Consider the following 22,190-nt stretch of genomic DNA (forward strand, 5'->3'; position numbering starts at 1 on the left):
ATCTACGCTCAAAATAACTTCTTCAAATACAGTACTTTGCTAGCAACCTGTCAGTTAGCTTGCTCTAACCTTGCAGTTAGCTTGTTCACATAATTTCATGTAATGTTATATAGCAAAATGGACTCTGAGGTTGTTTTATTCAGTTTATGCTAAGGCTGCATAGATGTTGCTCTTCAGATAATGTTTTAAGAAAGCAGTGAGAGAGAATGGCATTGTTTCCCAGGTGGCCTGCAAGTTTTCATTTGTAATTATTTTTTGGGAAAAGAGAGGCTCTGTTTACGTGATTGCTTTAGGTCTATTTCACTTTTAGAAGCTAGTTGTCAGTTTTTAGAGAGTTAATATTTATCATGTCAAAGATTTTATTTTATGCTACTGCATTTTGCTTATAACTTCCAAGGAGGAAGAAGTGATGAAACCACCTACCAAATAGTTATTCTGGGCTCAATATCCATTAGTTCAGTACATAATTTCAAATGTTCATTAGTTTCATGAAAGAGAGACCTTATCTCAGCAGGTTTTATAATTGAAGCTGTCTGTTGGGAGTGAAGGGGAGAGAGATTGCAGAATGCTATTTTAGATGGAGAATCTTGGAACGTGTCTTAAAGGACTAAGGCTATACTAAGAATCTTGGTTTGGGCTGGTAATTTTCTAAGAAGCAGGAGGGAAGCAGAATAGAAGCCTTTGATAAAGGTTCCTGATCTCTCCTCTTCCACAAATGACTTGGGCATAAATTTCAATACATCAGTAAATGGTATTGTGGAAGGAGTGAACAAATGACCATCTTCAGGAATATTTACGCTATTTCCTTCCATGTGGATCAGAAGAAAAGCTAAGACAGGAAAAATGCTAATCTCGCCTTTTGGTGCTAGCAATTAGGAAAAATATTCCTCAAGTGTTGTCATTCATCACAAATTCTGATTATTGAGAAAGGAATTTTATGGTCAAATGGCTATTCTTGATAATATTAGTGTGCCAAAATGTTGACTTAGGGCAATTTTACAAGTGTCTTGCTTTAGATTTAATGATGGAGGCTCAAATTCTCTGTTGGACTGGATTATACACATTGTTCTTATGACTTGGAAATGTAAGAATGCAATATAAGCTGGCACATGTGCTTAACATGAAGTTTCAGAGTCATGGAGACTCAGAGCTAAATGTTTTATCACAAATAAGGAAGCAAGAAATAAACGGGAATACTTTCGGAAATTTATTGAAGCGGATATTGTTGCTGCAAGCCAGTCCTGCCTGTTGTAGTGAAGGAAGTATGTTCTTCTGTTACAATTGAGCAGTGCAGGATGAAAGCACTAGATTGAAACATTGAAGGAAAAAAGATCTGAGTATTGCTGTTTCCTCTCATATCCATACAAACATACAAAAAGCTTCCAAACATGGATGGTTACAGTCATACTTCCAGGCTTTATACTGGTCCCAGGTGATGTTCTTCTTTTAGATGGTCTTGCTGTGACAGTAAACCTTTCCCTGAAGCACATCTTTTACTGAAGGCTTCCTTGTAAAAGGCTGAAAGAGATAACACAGAAAGAAGATGGACTGTCAGGAAAATTGATGATGGGAGGAAATCTCTGCTTTTCTATTTCACCAGGCTTGAAGAAAATGAAATGCCTGGTCAGTTACTTAAACACTTTCCACTGTTCTAGTGCTCAAAAGTGGCCTGTGCAAAGTACATCAACTTAATTACTCAACTACATGCAACTGCAGACATTCTGCATTCGAATGGTAAGCCCACTCAAACAAAAATCAATATACAATGGTGTTGCAGTGTTGTGGGAAAGCATTTTAAACGTCAGCAGTGTACATTTGCTAGAAATGTTTTTTTTCCTCCCCTGTATTTTGTGATGTGCTTTTTGCTTATATAATATTATTCCTTGCCTATTTAGATTTACTGACGCTGCCCCCTTGTCAATCTGCTGAATAGAACCTGAACCCAGCTGCCTCCATGCTGTTGTTAATGCAATGATCACATCGTTGCTGTGAGCAAAATCAGAATAGCCAAAGTTAATAGGCAGAAAGTGTTCAAACTGGTCTGAAATAACATTGGCTGCCACCAAAGAAAAAGCTCCAAATAAAGCTGCCTGTGGTCTGTCTGTATATATATGCATGTGAGCACTTCCTGTTTATTAATAGAAATTTACCATTGTAGGAGATAAATGAAAATTGAGTTACCCAGGGGAAATAATAGTGAGATAAAATTTACTTATTTCAGTCCTGAGTTCCTGCTGGTGTTGAAGTAAGGTCTTGCGTGATACAGTCCTAGACTTCAGAATTGTTGATGACTTCTGTCCACGAAACCTTGAGGCTGGTGATGACTTTCAGATGGAACATCAGTGAGGCTGATGGAGAACGTGAATCAGTAAATCCTTGCTCTGTCACTGCACTGCGTTGCTTTCCAACACCGTACATTTTTTGCTGTGTTTAATTGACTTAATTATTTTTCTTGGGCTGTACCTCATATCCCGCAGCTGCTTACTAAGCTTTTCTCCTTCTGATGAGTGGATTGATTTTTTTGAGAATACCTGTCAATAGGCAGAATGTGCTTTTTGGTGGCTGTTTCCTTTGCAGAGATGCTCCTGTGACTAGGGGATCTGATTCTCATCTTCTCCTCTACTCAGAGGCTCTGTGCAATGCCGCAGACCTTGGCAGGAGCAACATGCATTATGAGGTGCAGAGAGCAAGCCCCGTGCAGTTCTAGATTCTTCTAGTGTATCTCAGCTTCTTACTTTCAGACTTGAATTGAATAAAATCCCTGTTGGTCAGGCTCTATGCCACAATTCACATCAGAGCCAGACCGTAGCAGTCTCAGCAGGATGGAAATATCATCCTGAATCCCATTTTTCTTGCAGCTCCTTCTGTGCTCCTTAGAACAAAGAGGAATTGATTCTCTAGCTCAGCCTCCAAGAAGAGAAGCTTGTCTGATCTGATATCTCCCAAGATAGAACAAAGTCCCCTGATTAACAGGAATAACCCACTAACAAAAGTAAAGCAGATCTAGATCTGATGGCTGTGGGCTGGCTTAAAGACAAAACATTTCTCGCTTTTCTTAGGCTCAAGCTTCTGAGGCAGGAGTGTAAAGCAAAGCATACATGGTAAGCAGATGAGCTGTGTCCTAGGCTTTTCTGGTGGGCTGGGGATGATGTGCTGAGATGTAAGGAATTTAATTGATGTAGGAACTCACAGGGATTGAGGGGAGGCAGTGTGACTACAAAATACTCTTCTGTTCTTTAGTGTTTGCAAAGTTAAAGATGAGGTTATTTTTCTGATGGCTGTGGATTATTAAGCTTAAGGTATTTCAACTGTATTCCCTTGCAGAAGTGTCCTGCTCCTAACAACTTCTTTGAAAGGGAACTTTAGCTGTCCTGCTAAGACAGGAAAAATTGCGAAATAAACTTCTGCTGGACTGAGATTTTGCCTAGTTCCCTATTTTCTGTAGAGAACATGGCACGTAGGTGTGGTAGAAAGAGGCTACATGTCAACCTATATGAAAAGCTCTTGAAAAAGGTATATGCATATAAAAATGAAAATCACGATGAGAACTGAATGGAGATGTTTACTTGTTTCTAGTATAACGTTTCCTCTGTTCAGTGTGTGCACATATGTCTCCTGACTAGTGTGCATAGATTTAGATACTGATGCAGCCAAGCCCACTTTCACAGCCTGAGTTTTCCTCTAATATTGCTGTATGTACTTACGGCTTTCAAAGTGTGTTTCTGTCTTTGTTCAAGATGTATTTGTAGCTGTGATGATTTCTTCTTGAACAGCCTAAATAATAAAACAAAAAAACCACCACAACAAAACACAGTATCTATGTAGATTCTTAATTTTGTAAACTGACAGGAAAAACGCATTCATGTATGATGCCTTATCCATTTGATATTCAAGGGTTTTTAGCTTGTGGATCTATAAACATGTAAGACCCTGAGTCTCTTCCCTATCCAGGGACAGTGCTGTAGTGATTCTGTGGAACATAATTGTGGGAGCAGAGTGACATTTTTACAGATTGCTGAAAAATTATGAGCTTTGAGGTTTGTACGAGGACTTGGATTTTCTTTTAAGTGCATTTTTCTTTTGGCATTTCATTCCCTTCCTCTGCATCACAGTGTTATGTGTATTTGATATGAAATGGGACGGACCAAGAGCATTTGTTACCTGTAGGCAATTTACTTGTGTCTTTGGTTATCATCCAGTTGTCAGCGTTAGTTCTCATCTGTGGATCGATTTTATTATTAAATAAAGCAGAGGATGTTTGTCTTACAGTAGATGTTGACTGTGCCTGATCCTCAGGGTTTTTCTTTTATATATATTTTTTTCATTGTCGTTAGATGCTCTCTTCTTTGTGTGCTATCAAGACATCATACCATCAATAGTCTCCAGCCTGGAACTGCCTGGGTCTCATTAACACCAGGTGTTTTGCTTCCTGCCTTTTCTGCTTACCTCTTCCTGTTTGGTTCCCTGCCAGCCTCACCATACTCAGTATACTGTTTATTTCTAGCAAGTACTTCAGTGTTTTCCTACAAATGGTTTTGGTTTTTTGATTTTTTTTCTTTGCACTAGTCAAACTGTTAAATTTACATCTTTTTTAAGAATTCTGAAATCCATAGATTATCTTATTTGGAGTGTGTAAGAGCAGTTTAGGTGTACTGTCTTTAATTTTGGGTGAGTAGTTTCTTCAGTCAGTGCAGAGGTTTCTTCCAAGTGCCAAAGGATAACTTCAGTAGAGTTTATCTCTAGTCTCCTGCTCTCTTCTTTGACTGAAGGAAGGGACAATCACTAAAAAGCCTTTTTTAAATACAGCTTATCTTTTACATTTGACTGGATGTATAAGCTCTTAAAATTCAATATTATCAAGGCTATTAATGCCTCACTAGAGATTGCAACTTTCTCACCATTGCATTTCTTTTGATATGGAAGCCTGATAGAATTTCCCCTGCATTTTCGGAGTATTTCTTTTTTATTGACTACTTACCCCTCACTACAAGCTAATAATCACCTAAAATACACCTCAGGAGAAGCTTAGTTCTGTGGGGTTTCTTAGATAGTAAAACTTCCCATTGTCTTTAATTTAAGCAGATATCCTTTGGGCATGATATGACTTTAAGAAAGGAAATATTACTTCCCTGCAATATGCTGAATTAAATTTTTCTAGTCCCAGTGGGCTGACAGCAGCACAAAATGTTATTGTTGAAATTTTAGTTAAAGATTTGAATGATTAAGATGAAATAACATTATGTAATACTTGATAAGATAAAATATCTTGTGTTAGAAGAAATCTACATTGAAACATAAGTAACAGAGAAACGAAAGCAGAATTTCCTGGCAAAACACTATAATCATTCTTGATAGCGTTTGTTTTTGTGTGAGGAGGGTGGAGCAGGACAAACAGCAACAAGTAGTTCCTCCCCAGCTGCATACAAGCTTATCTAAAGATTAGGTCATTTTTTTCAGTTGGAAAAAGGTAAGTAAATCACAGTTACAGAGCATAAAAATGTTTCTATTAAAAATGCAATACTGTTCCTCCAGATGATAATTGTAAGATTTCTACATGTTGTCTTTGTTATGCTAGACCAGTTTCTGAATGTTTATAATTATAATCTTAAGATTTTCATTTTTAATTGTATAAATAATTTTGGTCTTCTCCTTGCCCACACTGCAGAAGACTGAAGACATCAGTGTTTTCCTAGTCCCAGTAAAAGTTGAAAGTTTGAAACTTCTTAATTCTACATGCAGCCTGTTACTTATGTAATAACTTGCAAGCATTGTGCAAGAGTAAACTTAGTGAGCCAGAACTCTTTAGTAGCTGTTGGCTGCTTTCTCTGTTTAGACGTGCTCAGGATGTGGGTTTCTTTATCTAAACACAGTACTTCAATTGTAGACAAGGTAAAGAATGAAGATACTTAAATATGGTTCTTAAATATGGTTTCAGCTCTGTGAAGAGCACTTCCCTGTTAATGTTACTGTTAAAATTCTTTTTTCACATCGTGCAAATCTCCAGTTTGTTTTATAGTTCAGTATCTCAAATAAAGAACGCTGCTGTCTGAAATGTAGCTTAAGTGTAGCTGAGCTGATGATTCAGTCGAATTAAGAAACCTTTCCCACTGGAAAGTGCAGTGACTTCTAAAGTCACTCAGTGCTCTAGCTTTCATAATTGTGTTATGCATTTAATTAGTTTATTGAAAACAAGTGATTTGTCAACAGAAGATGCTGTATATCTCACAGGTCTACTTCCTCTATCTGCTTTGTGATCACACACCTCCTACAACAAAGGCACTAACACTTTTTTTTGTTCTATCGGTATGCCGTAGCCTGTCCTCTGTAACAACATGACTTTTACAAGAAAGGGATTTGTTTTTCTTATGTTTTTGGGGACGATTTCTCTTAAGAGCATGAATATATGCAAGTCTTATGGTGTCTTTAATACAACCTGTAAGTCCTTCAATCTTCCCACTTGTGGAAAATCAGCGGAAGTGCTCAGAGGTGCACTTTTTCCTTCTAGACCTCAGCCACTGGAAGTGAGGTTGGCATTACTCTGATTGATTTGTACATAGACATTTTTATAATGTAGCAGAGATTTTTGGAGACAAGTCTTTGTGTAGAATATAGGACAGGAATGAGAGTGTTGTTTGTAAGCCCAGCTCACTGACTTTGAAGTTAGAGCTGTGCCTACCAAATGCAATTGTTCAGTTATTGCTCAGATTGGCTGAGCTCAAAGAAGAGAAAGAGCAGTTCTTTCTGTTGCCTTATATGTCAGAATGGGAAACATCTTTCAACTGGATGGAATGTATCATAGTGAAATTTTGTAACAAATTCAGCTGTGCAAAACAGTTGTACAGGTAGAATAGAGTGGCAGTAATTTGTGGGAATTCAGACTAAGACTGGAAAAACTTTTTATGCCTAACTCTCCTGCTAACTTTACTTATGTGAGAAGACAGAGAAATGAAGTAACTTTCTTGTTCAGTGCAAAAGATGACAGAAATAGTTTCAAATCAAATGACATTAATGATCTAAAAATACTCATCGGATGGAAATATCTGTAAAGATTCTTCCTGTGGGTGTTAACAATTATCCAACCTTGCACAAAACAAGAAAACGTCATTACGTATTATTTTAGCAAGCTGTGTTTATAGAACAATTGAGCACAATGGTAATTGTCTATTTTAAGATTAACTCGTTGCCATATACAGTTTCAATTCTAAAGATTAAATGCAACATATAGAAGGCAGCTCATTGTCTCTGAAATGTCATTAATGATGTCCTATAGTAATGAAACAGCGGATTAGGTACAATTTGTTCTCAGCACCTGTAATAATTATTTCTGCCTCGTCTTCCAAGTTTTTATTGAAAGGTTGAGGTTAGCAGTGAATGTCATCTGAACAGGGCTAGAAGCAATTTAACAAGGCAGTTAGGCAATTTTTTTTCCTGATTTAACTGTTCTTCAGCTGAAGATGCTTTTGCATCTTTTTCTGCTGGTGAGAAAAAAAAAACTTGCTTTTTTTCATCAAATTTATAACAGGAAGCAGGAGGATTTATGGACTGCAATCTCCACTAGAGTAGCTTTCTGCAAATTTTTGTTGTCCTGAACATTAATAATTTGCTCTAACTTATTTTTAGAAATGTATTCCAAGCATCTAAAATCTCTCACTTTGAGAGAGGTGGCAGAAGCAAGACTTGATGCTTTTAATGGCATTTAACGAACGCAGCTTAATATCTTTCTTTTAGCCAAAATTTCCGTTCGAGCTTTCCAGGCTTGCCTCTTCTGATCAGTAGTCCTGTCTCTACTCCTCTCCAGAGCAAGGTCACAAGGCCCAGTCCTTTCCCGCCTTTTGCAGTGAACTCTGCCTGCGATTTGCATGACAGGAGGATGTTATCTATGTGGTATGACTCACCTCTGCTCAGGAATGAGTATGCTTTGGTCTCTGAAGGAGCTTTTGGACAGGAACTTGAAAACAGAGAACCGCTTGGAGATGGGAGATGTAATGGGGATTTTAGTGATGAGTGTTTGTGTTGTTCTCTGCAGTTGGACTTCTTCCTGCTCTGATCTCTGAAAGGGCACGGTGCGCCTCTTGGATGGGGACAGGCAGAGAGACTCGGGGCTGTTCAGCCTGGAGAAGAGAAGGCTGAGGAGGGCTCTTATCAATGTTTGTAAATATCGAATGGGCAGGAATCAAGTGGATGGGGCCAGGCTCTTTTCAGTGGTGCCCAGCAACACGACAAGGGGCAGTGGACACAAACTGGAACAGAGGAAGCTCCATCTGCACGTGAGGAAAAACGTCTTTACTGTGCGGGTGACGGAGCCCGCTGCGCGGAGAGGTTGTGGAGTCTCCTTCTCTGGAGATACTGAGAACCCATCTGGACACTTTCCCGTGCGACCTTCTGTAAGAAACCTGCTTTAGCAGTAGGGTTAGACTAGATTGTCTGCAGAGGTTCCTTCCAACCTCTGTGATTCTGTTCTCCTGGCAGAGTCTGCGGCCTGCAGAGGGCCTGCACAGCAGCAGGGCGCTGTTGTGGCCTCACCCCGGCCCCTCTCCCCATCCCTTTGTGCTGCACCAGGGGAGATGGAGATGGGAGAGTGAAGCCTTTGTTTCTCAACATCCTACTCTATTTGAATTGGCAATAAATTCATAACATACTACAGTTTTAGTATTCCTCACCCTTTTAAAGTTTAATGATACTTCAGTTCGAGTCATTTCCCCTCAAATGCGTAAGCTTTACAGTTTTCCATGTGAATTATGCACAGTTCTGGGGATCTGACTGATAGATAAGGAGGGATGGTTTGGTGGTTCTACAGTCACAGATGGCAAGTTTAGTCTTAGCATAAGTTGCTTTAGAGCTTAAAAATAGCAGAGAGAAGAAATAATAGCTACAAATCGAGCTTCTGGTGGAAGAAAAATACAGTTGGAAACTGAAATTTAAACTATGAGGATCTGATGTGAAAAGTATCCAAGTATCCCTGCAACTTGTCATTGCTGATTTTTGCTTTCATAGTCAATGTCTGAGTTTCCAGACCTTCACTGACAGGATCGATGCTGCGGACAACTGGCAAGCACATGTAATTCTTCAATTTTGTGCCATTTTGGATATGGTAGACCATATGCACATGAGTCAGTAAGATAAAGATATGCCAGCACATCCCCTGTAGAGAAGCATCACCCTGTTATTGTACACTGAGCTACACAAAAGATGGATTTAAACCTCCATAGCAATGCTTTGCTGAACTTGGTCTCAAAACATTCTCAAAATTTGGCGTGAAAATATCTGGCAGCAGTGTGGTTTTGGATCCAAATCCTGGATCAGGATCTATAACATGAATTTTCTGGAATGTTTAAAATCTCAGTCTATATCCCTCATAACTTCTGTTTTTTTCCCTGCTCAATCCAGATGGTATTAAAATAGTTCTGTGTTTTATTATTTACATGCCAAGCAATTATTATGTTTAATGTACAAATATTGTCTTATATGTATAGTTTTGCATCTATATCAGAGAGGTGTCTAAAAATAAACACAAACTGTTTATCTCTACTTTTACAGATGGCATTGAGCATTTATGAAATGAATATTGCTCATCGTTACTTGCTGAATGTGTGACAGAGCTGGAGGGAAGAACAACTGAGATCTGATTCTTAACCCATGCCTGTTCCTCTGTAAGTCCGAATCTGTTCTATTTCATATGATTTATTTTGCTTGCAGCAGCGTGGAGTTCTTATTTTAAATAGTTCCTCATTATGGCTGTTGAGAAAGTGTACATATGTGCAGGAGATCGGGATTTGAATATAAAAACAATTTTTGCCAACTGGGTTACTAATTAAAATGGTATTAATTTTTGTAATGGTTTGTGCAAGATATCTGTGAATGGAAGAACTGCAGTACAAACGAGGATGGTAAAATAAATGGATTAGCAACAGTTCCGCTGGAAAGGATTTTGGTGTTACAGTGGCTTGTAAATTGATTGAGACTCTACAGTTTTAAATCGTTACAAGGAGGGCAGGAGCCATGCTGGGTTGTATTTGAAAATTACTATAGCTTAGATGATGCATGAAGTAATGTCCTTGCTTTCCACAGCATTAATAAGGCCTCAGTTACATCTAGCATATGGGTTGTGTATTTCAAGCAAAATACGAAGAAAGCTGAAGAAGCAGCAACAAAAGTTTAGAAATATAGGCGATAAGACATCTTAAAGTTTAATGGCTTGGGATTGTTTAGCAGAGTGTAATTTGTTCTCTGTATGTTTGATTGAGAGAACATACACAAATCTCAGCAAGGTATAGGCAGGTAAATATTAACAACTGTTCAGTAGTAAAACATCCAGGTAGTTTTTTGTGTTTTCCTTCTCAGTGGTTTTAAAGTCAGAGTAGATAGCTACTGGTTAGGAAGGACTTGGTATGTCTCATATTTGTCTTGAAATGGGAAGAAAGATGCGACTTCTCAAGACCCGTTTCAGCCAGTTTATATGACTGTTGAATTCAGTAGGAGCTCCACTGAAACTTAGCAGCTAAGTCGGTAATGCTTGAAAAAGTCCTCCATGTTCTATTTTCACCTCCTTTGGCACCATGTGTATGAAGCCATTGTTCCTTCTAGTTTACTGGATGGTAGAGAAATAGTTAGCCTCTATGGCATCTAAAACTTCATGGTGACTTGAAACTGAAACAATATTGTGTCTTAACAGTAAAGTGACTGGAAAACTTAATTTTTTTTCCCTGAACGAAACGAAACTAATTTAAAAGATGGCAAACAAGTGTCTGATAATTCTGCCTCATTGTTAAACAGATTTTCAATGGTAACAACAATATTGATATCAAAACAAAAATTATGTTTCACATCCAACGTCTTGCTCTTGAGAGCATGCTTAATATGGAGTTAACTTAAGCTAATTGAAAATAATCAAGTATTTGCATAATTGTATTCAGGAGGTGGTTGTTGTTCAGTCTGTTGAAATCTCCTGGAACACAAGAAGGCAATGCTTTGTGAACCTGCTATTCCCAATTTCACCAATTTCATCTACAGTAAATCTCATTAATACTCTACCAGTAAGTACTAGAGAGATTGTTTGATGTGCTTTAATTATGCTTGTGGCAATCTTTTTTTTTTTTTTTTGAATAAGAGGAGATAATTCATTCAAACAATAGCAATTCTTTCAGAATTCACTTCAAGTGTCATTATGGTGGAATGCAGTTTTGGGAATAATATCAATGTGAGTTTCAGTAGCTGGAAGCTATTTTATTTTAATGAGGTGTACACTAACGTATACCATAGTTTCTACTACTGGTACGGTAAAGTAATACAGAGATAATGAATATGATTGGTGTAATTCATCTGAAGCTCAAGCTAAATTTATGTAGTTGCTCTATTTTATGCAAATGACTCAAAAATGGATGATTTTTGATAAATTGTGCTTTATTAAAGTTATTATCTAGTTTCATTTTCATTATATATAATGATCTCTATGCTCATTTTATGTAGGGAGGAGCTTGACATATTTTGGGAAGGAGAAAGGATAGCTTTCTATTGGAAAATGCTAAGGTTTTGCTAAGGCAAAAACCATCTGCCTACCCAGTCTGAAAAAGCAAGCACTGCTAACTCTACCAGTAGCTGTCATTTTAAGAAGCATTTCATCTTTATCCTTTCTTTTTCCTATTATGCCCTACTGTGGATATCTAGAACTTGCTTTCTGTAGTGCAATCTTTTTTTCCCACTGTCCAGAGGATTTTTGCGGTCATGCAAACATGAAGAAATTTGCTTCACTCTGAATATCTGTTCCACTGGTTTTTGTTGGTAAATCATACCGATGGTGTGAGTTACAGTGTTCTAAGCACTACTTGTCTGGGATGAGCTAACCTACAGCATGGATATACTGTCTTGAGTTCCTGTATGGTGTTGCCATATCTCTGTTGGAAGGTGGAGGTGTCAGTGGAGATAAGCAATCCCTACTGTTGTAGGGGGCAGTGGTGGTAGAAAGGTCAGGAATTCAACCTAAAAATGTGGAGTGAAAGGCAACAAGGTTAGTAGTGCAGAGACTGTAGTGCAGTCCTGAGACTCAAGTGAGAGTGGGAAGAAGAGGATAAGAACAAAAGATGGTAAGTTCAATTTAAAACAAATAAGTAAAAATAACCTTAGCAAATATACGTGAGAAGGGTAGTTTTCTGTGGCTCCTAGAGAGCTTTGTTCTGTAATTTAATAGGTGTTTTGTGTGAATGGCAGACTCTCTTTTCCACGCTGCTTCAGCTTTATAGATGAAGCAAAGAAATAAGGAGGATAAATGTACTTTTTCTCAAAGTGGTCAATACAGCAGGGAATATCAAGGCAAGAAGCTCTTAAAGTCAGGGCAGCCCATACTAAGATTACCATTATAATATTACTGTAAATATCTTGAATATGTAGAATAAAAGCTGTAGAAAAATAGAGGCTGTTTAAAAGTACTCCTTATCTGAGCTTTCCTAAGTAGGACAGGCAAAGAAATAATGGACAAATCTAGGCCAATATAAGCCTCTGATTACTTTTCCTCTCTGTCCTGGGATTCTTTCCAATACATTTCAATGGAAAATACCTTAATACCTGTTAGAAAATATTCCAGTTAAAATGCTCTGACCTCCTGATATACCTGTAAAAACAATGAGGGAAGAGAAGGTACAAAAAGCTACATGTTAGCCAGATTTCATGTCACAATCAGAATATTTCTGTATTTTTAAGGCTGTTTTTTTTCCAGCCGCATAGTGCTGTATTATCACTGAGAAGTTACAAGTGACTGCCTCTGTTCTGAATGTTTAAGCTTGTAATTTCATCTGTTATCATTAGTTTACAATATGTATTTTGTTTTGAGATTTTTAATGATATTGTGTATCAATATTCTAACAGCCCAGGCTCAGATTATTAGGTAGATAAGTCTATTGAAAATTTGAGTTATTTCTCGTGGATCTGAATTTTCCTGTCGACCAGATAGAACTGTGTTGTGACCATGGGACTTGTAAAGGCATAAATGTTCTGTAGGTAGATGCAGTCCAGTAATTTTGTTTGCTGGGAGTATGGCTTATGGAAGAAAAGCCATTTTGTGTTCAGGGAGAGGCTTCTGGGCTGTTGGAGAAACTGGAGAGTTTTCCACTTGTATGTCTCGGTTTCATAGGGACTACAGACAACATGCAGAATATGTTTTAAACATTCAGCCAAATAGTGGATTTGTTCTCATTTCCTCTTCTGAAACCTGCCCAAAACCCCTGGAAAGGGATAAATACATGAAGAATGATGTCTATATCATATAACGTAGTATAAGTTGTATACTTTAATAGCTTGTTAACAGAAACTATTTACATCTGGAATTATTTTTAATATTAGCACTATGTTTATGGCAGAGACTCCTATCTCCAGTCCTGTGGGAACAGTGTTCTTAATTTCTCATTTGTGTAGCTGGAGCATGATTCTTTAAGAACGTTTTCCTCGATTTGTTGGTTTGGGGCCTTGGTGAATGGCTACTTTCGTTTGACTCAATTTCTTCTGAAGTTGTTTGAGAGAGAAGGCAGGATAAAGCCACCGGAACTGTGACTATCCTCTTCTCACCACAGCAGTTCTTGGCTGCTGGTGTCACTGCACAGAAGTTGCTTATTGTACCCACTGTGCTTTGGCAAGCATCTGCCAAAATGTCTTCACCTAGATGCTCCGTATCTCTTAGTAACAGAGTGCCTCTACTTCTGTCTGATAGAAAACTTCATTGCTAATAATGGGAATGCATCTTTCAGAGCCAATAGTGTTACCTCTCATCCAGTCACGTTCACTAATTAAACTGCACTGTGTCAGATCTGCAGTGGACGTCAAGTAGGTTCTGTAACTCTTATTATCAGTGCTTCTGTGACAGCTCAGGCAACTTGAACAACACCTGTTTTTGATCTCTAAGCTGTTTCGTATCTTCACCAAAAACTAAGAGATCATTAACCATGTTTTCTTACTGAGTTTATAACTCATTTACCAACATTATTTAATATCTTTTCAGCACCTGGAATGAATATGATTAGAGTTAATAATTTTGTGGTTTACTCTAAAACCCAGTTGAATCTTCTTTTTTTTTGAAAAGAAGACTTAGACAAGAGCATCCTAACAGACGAAGATGATATTGTTTTATTAAAGCCAAGTTATTTGAATGGTATTTTCTGATGTGAGCCTTTGCATCTCTGAATTTTATAGAAATTCCCATGAGCTGACCTAATGAATTGAACAAATGGAACTTAGACAATTTGAACTGCTCACTGCTATATTTAGCAGAGCTTACCAGCTTGCAGTGCCATCCTGAAAGGTCAACCTTTTTTACAAAATGTATAGGTATAAAACTGGCTGAAATTTTTAATCATCGAGACATTTTATAGAACTAAAGATATGCTAAGATAGAGACAATCTAAATACAGCAATTTTCTGCACCTAATATGCAGAGCAGGAACTTGGCATGGATATAGCGTGCTCGCAAACTCATCTGCGCTTTACGGTCTTACTTTCACCTGCACGTGGCAGCTATTTCCAATAGAAGATGACTGTTGTCGGGTTCTTCATATAAATTGTGTATGTAGTCTTTTTAATTTCTCTTTAGCAAACACCTGCATCATCTTTACTCCAGGTCTGGAAGTAAGAAAAGTTCTGCATTTTGCCAAAAGCAGCTTTTTTCTTTTTTTTTTTTTTTAATTTAAACCAGGCAAAACCAGACTTGAACACTGGAAGTTTTAACAGTCTAGCAAAGTCAAGAGCTTAAGAATAAAAGACTGAAATTCTCTTGTTCAGTTTTTCATCAGTTCTGATCTTTGAGATAACAGCAGTAGGCGGATCTTACATCAGAGATACAATTGGAACTCAGAAAAATATGCAGTAAAAGCAGCTCTCACAGCATACTAGGTTTTATGGCTAGGTTATCTATTTCTCTTTTTCTGACAAGTTCGTAGCGCACACACAATGCAGATCCAAGTATTAGTGAACAGGTAACGTACTGTGGTCAAAGCTTAGAGACTGTGAAGTTTTTGCTGTAGAACTTAAGTGTATCACCTGTCTGCTGCCTTGTTTTTTGGATGTGATAAGAAGCCCCTTGCTGTTGTTCTTATGTTAACCCATTGATCATGTAACGGTACTTCTAGAAATAATTTCTGACCAATCCATGTTGTGCGGCTCTCTTTTCATTTTATTCAGGAAATGTTTTTTTTTGGATGCCTAAAATTCTGATAATAATCATTCTGTCAACCTGTACTATGGTCCTTGAGAGCTTCCTTGGGGAGAAGTGAAAAATAAAGTTCAGGGCTGACACGCTACAATTGGGATTGGAAGAATGCATATAGTTGAGTGCTAGCTTTTGTAATAACCTCAGTGGGATAAGGGTAGAACAAGAGTAGCCAAAATCAGCAGTGAAGGTTGGGGGGATTTTTGCCAAGAATGGAAAAAGGAATGCTGCTGTGTTCCTTGTGTGCCATACATATTGCTTCATCCTTACTGAAGATGCCATTGTCCTCTTTCAGCTGACTTAGAACCCGTTTTCAGAATACTTTGATGTGGAGATACAGTTTGTACTAGTACAGTAAATATTTATTCAGCGTGTGGCTACTCCAGTGAAAGACTTGAGAAATCACACTAAAATAGCTAAGTGTGATGTGAGGGCCTGTCTCCAGTAAGAAGTGAGAATATTGAACTGGCATCTCTGCTGAATACTACAGCTCTCGGGCTCGTGATCAAGGTATTGGCTTCCTCTGACTCTGAACAGAAATGTCACTAGAGATCTGAGGAAACTATTGGACAAATTTATTTTGCCCAAAGACTGTCCAGCTACCTTCATTTCCAATAAAAAATGTGAATCGCGGTGCTATGCAAGGAGATGTTTTCATTCATCTGATAGAAGCATACTTTCTGCAGAATGAGAGCGCTAACCAATTGCAATGATGAGCAAAAGAGGAGGGCATGTGACTCTGAAACTACTTGACAAATGTAGCTGTGTTACCCTGCTGGCTTGTGGAAGCAGCCAGTAACAATTGCTACACATATGTTTTATTCCATCTTCACAGAAATTAGCAAATGAGACTATTACAATTATCAAACAAATAGCGTGAAAATAAGCTCGGTCCAAATACAGACTTCGCTGGGTGCAGCTGGTAATGGGATGAAAGGAAAGGTGCTGTTCATGATGAGCTATCTTAAAGTGCTTGTTCTGCTGCTATAATGTCATCGGGTTCATTGCTTTGGTAGAAGCAGGTTGAGCACCACAAGCTAGGGAAGATTCTGTAGTGCAGGATTGGATTTTTTCTGGATTTGGACCAGAAAAAAAGAAATACTTCATAGTAGGCTGTAAAGCTGGTAGGGATTTCTCATTTCCAACATTATTCAGAACACATTTATAATCCAGTGTGGTTATCAGCTTCAGTTCTTACTATAAAAGTACGAACTGATTGATGTTGCAAGAAAGCATGTGGACTTTCTTTCTGGAAGATGTGTTGCTACACATGCTGGCATGTGTTCTGACACTGAGTGATGAGTTGAAAGCACAGTTGGGCATCAAAAGCAAGGCAGAGTACGGAAGAAACCTTTGCATTTGCAAAATGTAGTACCAGAACACGAAGGAGCCCTGACTTTTTTGACTGAGAAAAGTCACGGTAAGTCCAAGTGGAAGCGTATTTATCAAACTTTATTCTAAAACCGCAGGTTTTGTTTATTTCCTTTAGCTGACAAGTTTCAAGGGATCTAATTTAGGCTTGAATCCAAGGTGGACTGTTAAAAATGAATAGCAAATAGAAAGCACATTTTAAATCTAATGGTCTGTGGAACACTGTATCTTCCTCACCGTCTCTCCAATATCAAGCTCTGCTTCAGTGAAAACTGGCACCATTTGGAAGTCAGTTCTGCTCCCACTGGAGCTAAAGACAAATGTCTTTCTTAATGGAAATGAAACTTGATCTTTTCATACTTTATTTCATTTTCATGTTAAGACAGCAGCTTTTTCTGTTCGTTCTTCATTAGCTATCGGTTTCATCCTGGACCCAGAAACTGCATAAGCTAAAGGTGCCGTATATTTGAGATGATATTTTCGGAAAATTTTTCTGATTTGTCAGAATGTCTTTGAACTGTTTTTCTGGCATGTTCCTCCGTAAATATTTCAAGTGAGCTCTTTGTGTGCCAAGGAACTGAAGGATTCCGTTTTACTATGGAATATGTGAAATGTATTTTAAATAATTTATGAGAAAATAATACAGAGGTTTATTTAGTTATATTTTGATGTTTTAAAAGTAAACAACTAGTAAAATGCTTTTAATCCAGTCTGTATCTGAGGATGTGTCACCAGCCCGTGTTCCCTTACCTTACAAATGGATCAGCTGGAATATTGACAGCAATTGAGTTCTGTATGCTTCTCTGTATAGCTTAGTATGACAGCGGTGTTTATTTCTTTGTTTTCTGGTTCTTCTCTACAATTTCAGCTAGCTTGAGATTCTCTATACCACATTACATTGCAGAGTACGTATATAAAGATAGGGTTTTTGAGGGGAGTACCCATACATTTTATGATAAGCTGAAGCTATTTGAAGTATTTACAGTGTAATGTGTGATTTAAATAAGGAAGAAGCACCCGGCATTTTTATTTAGTCTCTTACATTAAACAGGCATCTTCACATGCTTCTTTTCCAAGAAGCAAAGCCATCTTTTTTTCTACTATAACTTACGTATACAGAATCGATCAGGTCAGTAAATGGGGAATGCTTATTACAGATCCAGTCAGAGCTGCAGGAACTGTGTCCATCTAAAATGTGGTGCAGGAGTTATCCCCATCACCTGAGAGATGTCCTACAGAAACAAGATGAGATTTCAACTTGGAGCATGTTAGTAACTAGGACAGTGATTTAAATTTTTTTTAAGGATTTATACTACAAAATATTATGTATATTGTCAGAAGTCTCCAACAGGCTTGAATTCTTGAAAGCACTGAGTTTGTGAAATGCTGGAGGAAGATCCAAGACTCTCATAGAATTCTCTGGACTAATTACCTCCTCTTATGTTTCCTACTGCTTTCTGCTAAACCAAATTACTGCTACTAATTTCTCCCTGCTCCAAGTCAGACACTTGCTACAGTGCAAGGTTGAGGACATTCAGGTCAGTAGTGCATTGGGATAGAGCTCAGTCTCTCAGTTGCACCTATCTGTCCTTCCCAGGCAGTCAACCTCTCCAACTTGTCTAGGTCCTGAATACAGCTTGTTACTGAGAAGGGGCAATAGAACTCAAAGGAAACAATTAATCAGAGATGTGGTTTTGGATGCTACTGAAGTAATGCTTACAAATGTGCATGTCTTTCCTGCCTCCTAGCAGAGCTTTTGCCAATAATTAATGTTTTACAGTAGAAAGCAACAGTACCATCTTTCCTCTTCAAACTGTAAAGCATTACCAATTACTCTGAACGCACTCCAGTTCATTGTTTCTTTTATAGGTTATTTTGCGTAGGCAGCTTCAGGCTGAATTCAGGTTATAAGGGGTAAGGGACACAACAGAGTGCAAATGTAAGTTTTAGGAATGTCTAGGAATAAACATTAGCAAAGCAAATAAGCATTTCCTCACAGTTTCAGGAAAGGATATGGTTATGGAGAAATGAATTGCAAATTTATTTCCTGGATAGAACGTGAGAAAATAAAAAGGCTCATAGGAAACTAAGAGATACTTAATTTCAAAAGCAACCTACTGACATGCCTACCAGTTGTTTTTGTGAAAGCTCAGAAAAATGATTCCAGCTCAGGTAGTTGGAATAACTCCTGAATTTTTAAGTGCGTATATAATTTTCAATAAATTCCCAAAGCCTTTGAATTTTTGCTGTTGCTGGAAAGAGAGTACTTCTAAGTTCGAGCTTCTAAGAAAATGGTATGCTGCCAGGACTTCACACAGGAAAATAACTAGTCCTGGAATTCAAAGATCTTTTTTTAAACAAGTCTAAAAACTGAACAAACTGTCCTCATTCACTTTTTGAAGATCCAGCCTTATGACCCAAGCAGACTCTGCTAGCCATATGCTGATAGATATTATGCAAGTGCTGTATGTGCTCTCATTTGATGACTTGAATGCCTTCAGCTGTGTTTAAGATTTATCTGAAGCTCAAAATAGAGTGAATTTGTCTTCTGCTGGCACGTGCTGCACTTGCTATTGCAACAACATTAATCCTGAGCAGACACTACCCATCTGAGAGCACTTATGAAATTATCTTTCAAAGACATGCCTTTAGATACAATAGAGGTTGAAGACTCAAACCTACTGAGTATTTGGTATGCAAAACCTTGAGACGAGAGCAGGTGGAATGACTTGCAAGAGTTTAAATATTAAAAGAGAAAGACATACGCCTTGATTAGAGTTAAGGTTTCTAGACAGAATTGAAAGAAGAGTAGCTGTCAAAACGAAAATGAAGTCTGGTTGTTTCATTCACTGTATAGGTTTTCCACGTATTAAATGCTCAGAATTCTGCATTTCAAAGTCAGAATATGAATCATGCTGAACTACTGTACTACAGCTTTTCCAAATGCCACAGATGTTATGCACAATGAATGGTAAGGAGAGGAGGTACTCGATCCTAAAGGGTGTAAGATACGCCTCATGCTTGTATCCTCACTCAAGGCCAAATGAGGTGCTCTGGGGCAGGAAAGCTTAACTAACATTGAGTTCTGAGCTGTATAATGAGTCTGTAAATGGTATCTAGATTTAACAGGTTAAAATGACTTTGCATATCTCTTTATGCTTATGTAACTCGTCCTTCATGTAGTATAGAAACACTTGTAGTAGCTGAGGGCATTCAGTAAGAAATGCAGATTTTATGAAGCATTCAAAGTATTCTTTTTGTTTGCTTTTCAGTTCCTAAAATTCCAGCTCCCCAAATTAGCTTTTTACCTTTAGGCTGCAACATGTCTTTTTGCCATCTTGATTCTGGAATCAGTCAAATTATAATTGATTGGAAAGAAAATATTGAAAACCCAATTTAAATTTAGCTGATGATTCAAGGATAAAATACTTCAACACACTTGAATGAACTTGCATTTGAAGAATACTGGCAGTAGTTCCAGAAGTTTTGGGGGGCACAAGACACATTTGAATTCTGAGAGAGGCCTAATATTAGGAGATGGGGAGATACTCAGAAAATTGTGAGTTTGATATCCCTGTACACATTATGAAAGTCATTAGTTAAATTGGCATTTCTTAGTCTAACTCATTAGAATCAAGTTTTAAAAGACTTCATTGCTAGATGGTCCCAGAAACATTTCAAATTATTTATCTGTTTCTTACGTGGCATTTCTTTCAAATCTTGCCTACAAAGCTATCACCTATGGTATGAATTTGGGGTCCTGTAGCTGTTTACTGTTATTCTTCATGCAGACTTAGATGCAGAAATCTATACCTTAACTGAAATTGTACCTGAATAAGTAGGCCCATTATGAGACTGAGGAGGAGCTTGAGAGCTATAGATGGTTGGGATGTTAACGCGCTACAGATATTCACAACAGCTTGGGCAATAATTCACAGTGTTGCATTTTTCATCGTGTCACACTGGTGTAGTGTCTTCGAACCACCTGTAGGGAGCAACCTGAGCATCTCTATCACATTTCAAAAGTCTCGGGGGTCAGAAAAAGTCCCCCACCACCTATCCCTGGAGATCCTCCTGATCTCTCATTGGAGCCACTGGAGCAGGGTTTTGAGGTCTGGATGTTGTTGGAAGAAGGCAGCTGAGACTGGGAAGCAGCTCCCCTCACTGGCACTGCAATGGGCAGAAGGTGTTACAAACTGTAAAAGGGTGAGGCCCCGGTCTCTGCTAAATTGCAGTAAACTACTTTTCTTGCAGGAAATTATACCAATGTAAATGATGAAGTTACCCATTTAGAAGCAAGCTTATATTGAAAAAGCTTTGATGAAATTTACGGAGCATATAAACTACTAATAATCAACAAATAATTAACAAGATTCTCCCCTTTATTTGCTAACTGAAAGACATTTCCTTTAAAACTGTTGTGACACCTTCCTTTTCATGGGAGCAATTACAAGAAATATCCATATAGTAACTCATCTCAATACTGTCTTGCTGTGCATGAAAACTCTCAGTGTAACATGTTTGAATCTGAGGATATTAGTACTTACTCTAAATGTAGTTTTCAGTTCTGTTTTTTTACGTTTTAGCAGGTTTTGGTTCTTTTAAATTAGTTGCTTTTCAATTACAGCTGACAAGAAAGAGCAAAGCTCAAACTGGCAACAAAAGGTGATTTTTATATCGTTGTATATTTGGGGCAAGTAAAAAAAAACAAAACAAAACAGGTGCAGCTTACTTGGAAGGGTTATGCTATACGCTGGCTTTAGCGTACACATCATCCAACCTTCTGCAGTCTAATGTTGATAGAGAAATGAAAGGTTTTAAGTTGACTGTTTAAAAAATAAATTGCGGTAGGCAGCTAAATTTGCAGTAGGCAGCTAATGGCAGCAATGAGCTCCCGACAGTCATTAAATACTTCTCTGCAGAGAAACAGAGTGTCTGAAATGCTTTGCTCCTCATGCTTTCCACTGGCGTATTGACTCCTACATGTTTGTTTAAAAATAGCATTTACTGCTATAGCTTCGCAGAAATTGTGACTAGCAGTATTAGTCAGTAACCTCCAAAAAAGAAGAGTAGAAGTATACAAAGCTGTATTCAAAGCTTTCTTAGAGTATTCCATAAACCTGGAAATTGTCAAAGTTACTAAAGTCATAATGTGTGAAGAGGAAAACAATTAAGGAAGATATCAGAACGCAGTTACAGGTTGTAAAAAAGCAAAAATGGAACAAAACCCCACCCAACTAAACAAATATTCAGAAATGATATACTAATCTGAAATGAGTACGAATCATTTTCTCATCTCTGTTTTACTGTAGCACTGTTGCAGAACAGCACCAATTAATCACCAATTGTAACCTGCTAGTGTTATTGCTGCCGTTGACATTGGAAGTCTTTAAAGGAACTAGAAATCTCTCGAGTCAGGGAATAACAATATATGCAATGTTGCCACTGCTACCTCTCCTTCATAACAAGTAACTTCGTATGTGTCAGAACTAGGAAGCTGTTTTCCTTTGTATTTATGTTTTCTGCCTGTTTACATGTTCTGCCTGATTTTTTTTCTCTCTTTGTGTCCTAAATTTCATTTCTTGGAAATACTCTGCAGTTTAAGAAAGCATCTGCAAACTCTGAAGCCTTT

The 22,190-nt window shown here is 37.9% G+C and overlaps 2 long non-coding RNA genes across 3 annotated transcripts in view; one reads left to right on the top strand and one right to left on the bottom strand.

Moving 5' to 3' along the window:
- The window catches only part of LOC110401088, a 145,895-nt gene that overhangs the window by 59,533 nt on the left and 64,172 nt on the right, over nucleotides 1–22,190 (top strand). Inside the window, exon 4 of the long non-coding RNA XR_002440246.1 lies at nucleotides 9,538–9,650. This is a non-coding gene — a long non-coding RNA (uncharacterized LOC110401088). The remainder of the gene's footprint in view (nucleotides 1–9,537; nucleotides 9,651–22,190) is intronic.
- On the bottom strand, nucleotides 1,203–2,655 carry LOC110401087. 2 transcript variants are annotated; one of them, XR_002440245.1, is made up of 3 exons: nucleotides 2,532–2,655; nucleotides 2,213–2,348; nucleotides 1,203–1,518 (listed from the first exon to the last, which is right to left on the bottom strand). It is a non-coding gene; the product is annotated as an uncharacterized LOC110401087 (long non-coding RNA). The 2 variants fall into 2 exon arrangements; XR_002440244.1 differs by having other exon boundaries at nucleotides 2,464–2,655.

This window comes from Numida meleagris, chromosome 6 (assembly GCF_002078875.1).
Source record: "Numida meleagris isolate 19003 breed g44 Domestic line chromosome 6, NumMel1.0, whole genome shotgun sequence".
In the NCBI taxonomy this organism is placed as follows: domain Eukaryota; kingdom Metazoa; phylum Chordata; class Aves; order Galliformes; family Numididae; genus Numida; species Numida meleagris.